The sequence below is a fragment of the Saccostrea cucullata genome, unplaced genomic scaffold (assembly GCF_032062105.1).
Source record: "Saccostrea cucullata isolate Sc308-1 unplaced genomic scaffold, CSIRO_AGI_Scuc_v1 ctg5934, whole genome shotgun sequence".
Lineage (NCBI taxonomy): Eukaryota > Metazoa > Mollusca > Bivalvia > Ostreida > Ostreidae > Saccostrea > Saccostrea cuccullata.
The window spans coordinates 37758-43159 of NW_026930831.1; the positions used below are offsets into that span (position 1 = coordinate 37758).

A 5402-nucleotide genomic window follows, 5' to 3' on the forward strand; every position below is an offset into this window, starting at 1 on the left:
TAATTATATTTGACATAAAAATAGGTTCAATAGACTATAATACCACTAAGATAGAACACACTTTCATGAATTAATTCCCTGAATTGTCTCTACTTTTGATTTAAATTTTGCTCATTTAAATTATTAAATCTTATCACATACTTGTAAGATCGTTTTTCTCGTAAGTATGCAATCATATATGTAGTACATATCAGATGCGTGATTTTACAAATAATTTTTTTGTAAGAATTTTAAAACATATATAAACTGTCTAAAGTAAAACTTAAAAAAGAACCATATTAGACTCTCACATTAATTCTGTTAAGATTTTTACAATAGGCGAATCATTGGTGCAGTTATACTTACACTGAAGATCTGCAATCATGTAAAATATGGATTAAAATATTACATGCGGTAAACATGAAGATTTCTACTGAACTGACAGAGATGATAATCTTGCTAGCACGCTGCATATAAAATTTTCCAGCCGAATTTCTGCAAAGTGCAGTATAAATATTACTTCATTCTGAAATACAACTCATGAAAAATAAAAAAAAACAGTTTGCGAAAAAAATAAAGATATTATAAGGTTTGTTACACTGTATCCCCATCCCTTTTGCAAAAGCAATACGAATTAGCTGGTTAAAAATTCTTTAGAAGTCTGCAAAATGGTACGTTGTTGTAAATAAAAAAAAATCAAAATCTACAGGAAACATCCTTATTAGTGTCTGAAAAAACATAATTTACTAAATCAAATGAAATTTAAAAAAAATATTAATCCTCTTTCAAGCCATACGAGTTATGTTTGTTACCCCCCCCCCTCCCCCTCTCTTGAGGGCAATACTTATGCAACTTTATGTGACTTTAAATTGTGCTTTGAAAAAAAAAAGAAAATTATAATTGGGGATACATGCTTATTTTTTCTGAGAAATGATAATTTAGGAAGTAAATTTGTAATCAGTGTGGTGGTGAAACCTGGAAGATGAGTTTGCTGGATGTCAGTTGAATGATTAAATACACTTGATGTGGTCAGAACTAAATATTTTGAAAGGTGTGTTAAACACACGCCGCCTCCGACCCTCCGGCTGTGACCCAATATATTTTTTAAACAGGTGTGAACTATGAACTGACCATAAGAATGTTTCAAATTGGAGAAATTCTTCTTGCGTAAATAGACTTTCAGGGTCACCTAGCGTCATGCCATTTTGATTGACAGGTGATGCACAAGGATTTCATGCGTGCAGCAGCATGTACAGAAAACGGATTATTCATTGCACAATTGTTGTAAATGGGTTGATTAAATAGAATCATAGACTGATTAATTGTGACTTTGGCGATGTAAATAAAACGAAGAATGAGAATGAATACAATTTTTTTTTAAGATAATGTATTAAGGGGTTGCATTTTTCTCTCTCTGTCCCCCCCTCTCTCTCTCATTCACGAGATCGTTTTTACAGACTTTACAAGAATAAGATAACTTAATAAAATAAAGAAAAACTTATTAAAATAATTACTTAATACACTGAAGGGATTATTGATAACATAAATACTTGTCTGTGAAAAGAATTTCTGTTACGAGAAAGCGCTCGGAAGTTATTGTATTGATTTCGTGTTTCTGCCGCTGATTTTCGTATTTATTTTGTTTACTGATATTTCCCTTCTGAAGCAAACGTTTAAACGATAGATCTTCAATTTTCAAAATAAAAAACAATGTACATATCTAATCACTAAGAATAAAAATGAAGCAGGGATAGTCATTTATTTCTATAGATCAATCAATGAAAAATAATTTATATATGTGCGTAGCGTTATATGTATAGAACAAGTATATACCAGGTATATATCAATTCCTTTAAATTATGTTACAACTTTATTTTAGAGTGAAAAAATATTTCATTTTTTTTCTTTTTAAAATGAAGGTTTAGCATTACGTAAAAAATAAGCACGGAAATATATACGAGTTTTATATATATTAATACATATCTATACATAATGCCAAAGACATCGGTGGGATGATGTTTTTTCTTCCTTTAATTTTTTTTTCATTTTTCCTCCATCACCACTGTAGTGTAAATTTATGTTTAAATTGAAACTGAGAAATTAATTTGTTAATAGCGGAAATATAATTATATACGTGCATTAAGTACTTCAAAAGTCATTTAAAATGAACTAATTTTTAGCAGCCAATCAAGAATTAAAGCTAACAGGCTCCGCCCACTTCATTTGCATACCGTTTCCCAAAGCGTACCGTTCACAAAACAAACCGTCCGTGCAAGAAACGAAACGTACCGTCCACAAAGCGTACCATTCCGTGAACAAAGCGAACCGTTCCGTGCACAAAGCGTACCGTTCCGTGCACAAAGCGAACCGTTCCGTGCACAAAGCGTACCGTACCGTTCACAAAACGAACCGTTCCGTTCACAAAGCGTACCGTTCTGTGCACAAAGCGTACCGAACCGTACCGTTCAAGTGCTGTAGTAGCACGGTTTAGGGTCTGTACTAGAAAACATGTATATTGCAAATTTGCTTTATACCGGCATACACTGTAGTTATACGAATTCTTGGTCCGGATAAAACAAATTGCAGATTTAATTATAACCAATTAAATTTACAGATCCCAAGGACTTTGATATAACCTTTAATTTTTTACTGTATTTAAAATGCAAAAAGCGAGTATATCGTTACAGAAAAAGTAAAAACAAAATAGTTATCTTTGTTGCTCCATGCGTAAATCCGGGCAAGGGTTCAGACGATAATTGATTATGTAGAGTGAAGCATTACAAAGAAACCTAACTAAGGGTGAAATAAAAGTTTATTATTCAATATTTTCCAAATAAAAGTCAAAAACTTTCCTCTTGTCTAGTTTGTTTCTTTTCTCCTTCTTATTTTTTCTATCTTCATTTTTATTAAAACAACTTTCCTCTAAGCTGCATTATTTAACAAAATTGTCAATGTACATGTGACCACGAATAATTAGTGAACCTCAATATACTGAGAAACATTCGATAATCCGGTGTAATGCTGTTCATTTGTGTCATTTACTTGACTTGGATTTAATGTGGTATAGGCTGACGTTGGACGACCGGTTGCCACTACAGTTGATGAATTGCTTGTATAGTTCTTCTTGTTATTGTCAGAAGAATGTGTTCTGAAAAGAAATAAATGTCATTGATTAAAATATAGGATATTCAATCAGCTTAACTGAGGGTTATATATTCTGATTTGATGGATTTCTAGCATTTCCAAGATTACCCTTCCATTCATTTAGTACAAAATTTCGAAATAAACAACAAAATATATTCAAAGCAATACTGTACCTTTCCTTAATTCTTATAATATAGATGATTAAGAAGATGACGATTCCAGTTAATATAACGACTAGTATACCACAGATTACCACTCCAGTCAGCAGTCCTTGGTTATTCAAGGAATCTGAAAATTTAGTAATGTAGAAACTTTGAAATATAAGACTTCAGTGGATTTTTCAAAAGATAACCTGAAATTTATCTTAGAAATAAATGTGACAAAAATTGTTCTTTTTTTAAAATTAGAATCATTTTATATGCTAGTAGTTTTCTATTCAGTTTCAGACGTAAGATCTTTTTTTAAACACAAGATTAGAGGGAACTTTAAAAAACGGAATATATTATTCTTATAATGAAAAATCAGATAACTTACTTATGTCATAACCTATTTTATAGACAAGAAATTTAGCACGACATAAAATGATAAAGTAAAACTAAAAGGAAAACACACGTACACTTATATCAACAAGCCATCTACCTTTTAAACCATTTTATGATACCTTGTAAAACCAGACATTTGAATTTAGTATCAATACCTTCACCAGATATCATGCGCATGATTCTAAAATTTCTTTTGGGAAAAAAATATACAAAATATCTTTGAGGGGCTTAAATTTTACTTCGTTGGCTCAAAGAATTAAAAAGAAAAAAAAATCTGACAAAGGAACAACATCTAATTACAGAAAAAGCTATTAATTTATACCGGCAGGTGTAAGAATATAGGAGGGAGGGGTTTATTGACAATTATAATGATTACATATACTGTTTTAAAACTCTCTCTCTCTCTCTCTCTCTCTCTCTCACTCTCTCTCTCTTTCTCTCTCCAATAATAGAATGTATTGTTTCTGCATGTTCATAATAATAGATATACGAAGTAAACACCAAATTCCACCCCTGTTCCTACTCGATTCACACACACATACACTTCTAATTTGCTAACCAATGTGCAAATGCAAACCAGGAGCTTTTAATGAATCTATGCTCAGTCTTTGGAAATTAAAAGATGTTATCGGTTACATATCTAATAAGACTGACTTATAAGAAGGCACGCCAATCAAAGTTAAATTAACGTTTATAAGTACAATGTTTCCAATAAAATGTTTGAAACAGAAACCGAGCTGAAAAAAAGACACACATAGATTTAGTAATATTTGTAAACGGTGTAACGTTAGCCTAATTGTAATTGTTCTAACTACCTGGGTGATTGCAATGTTCACAAGGTTGTCAGACATTTTGGAGAGAATGTTTAAATAAATGTTTAAAATCTTGGGAGTAGTGCTTTACAGTTAAGTATTGATCGTATGGTAAATTCTTTGGACGGTATTCTTGCGGGTTTTCTTTCTACTTGCACCATTCATCACATTCTGAATGATCACCATGCAAACACATGAATGACAAGGGATCAAATCCAATTTTTTCTTCACTTGTACAGGATAGGTATTAGATTTCACAACATATACAAAGCAGCTTGTCAAATGTTTGAGAGATAAACTTGTACATTGTTAACAACGAATATTTGTGCTTTTACAAAATATAATTTTTTTCAAAAAGGAAGTAATAAATATTGGACAAGCATTTCTCTAATTTGAATATCTTTAAAGCATAATTAATTGTTTTGAAAGTAAACCCAATAAAAAAAAAATGCGGATTGATTCGTTTATCATTGTGTACAACGAATATTCGTGCTTGTACATTGTTAACAACGAATATGTCCTTTTTCAAAATTTAGATTTTTTTAAAAGGAATTAATGATGAATATTTGACAAGCATTTCTCTGATTTGAAGATCTTTAAAGCTTAATTACACATACAGATCAAAAACTATGTTTGGCTGCTTACCTGTCGCTTTCCTTTGAGGTATTTCAAAACCTGAGTCCTGAAAAAAAATTATCCAAAAGTGAAATAGATTGATAAATTGTTTGACCAAATGTTATTCACGCAAAACCATAGCACATTACATACTTATGCTTTTCAATTTTAATTAAAATCATATTTGCTTATTGAAAAAATGTATGTTATCTAAAAAAAGTTAATGAAAATCAGAAGCAATAAGGGACATAAACTTTCATGAATGTTTTGTTCTTTTATGTCTTCTCTGAAATGTGATTGTTGGTAAGTT

The 5402-nt window shown here is 30.9% G+C and overlaps 1 long non-coding RNA gene across 1 annotated transcript; it reads right to left on the reverse strand.

The window, feature by feature from the left end:
* Positions 1-2944: 2944 nt before the first annotated feature.
* LOC134230273 (uncharacterized) lies at positions 2945-5196 on the reverse strand. Its single transcript, XR_009984309.1, has 3 exons — positions 5123-5196; positions 3297-3411; positions 2945-3127 (listed from the first exon to the last, which is right to left on the reverse strand). It is a non-coding gene; the product is annotated as an uncharacterized LOC134230273 (long non-coding RNA).
* Positions 5197-5402: the final 206 nt, after the last annotated feature.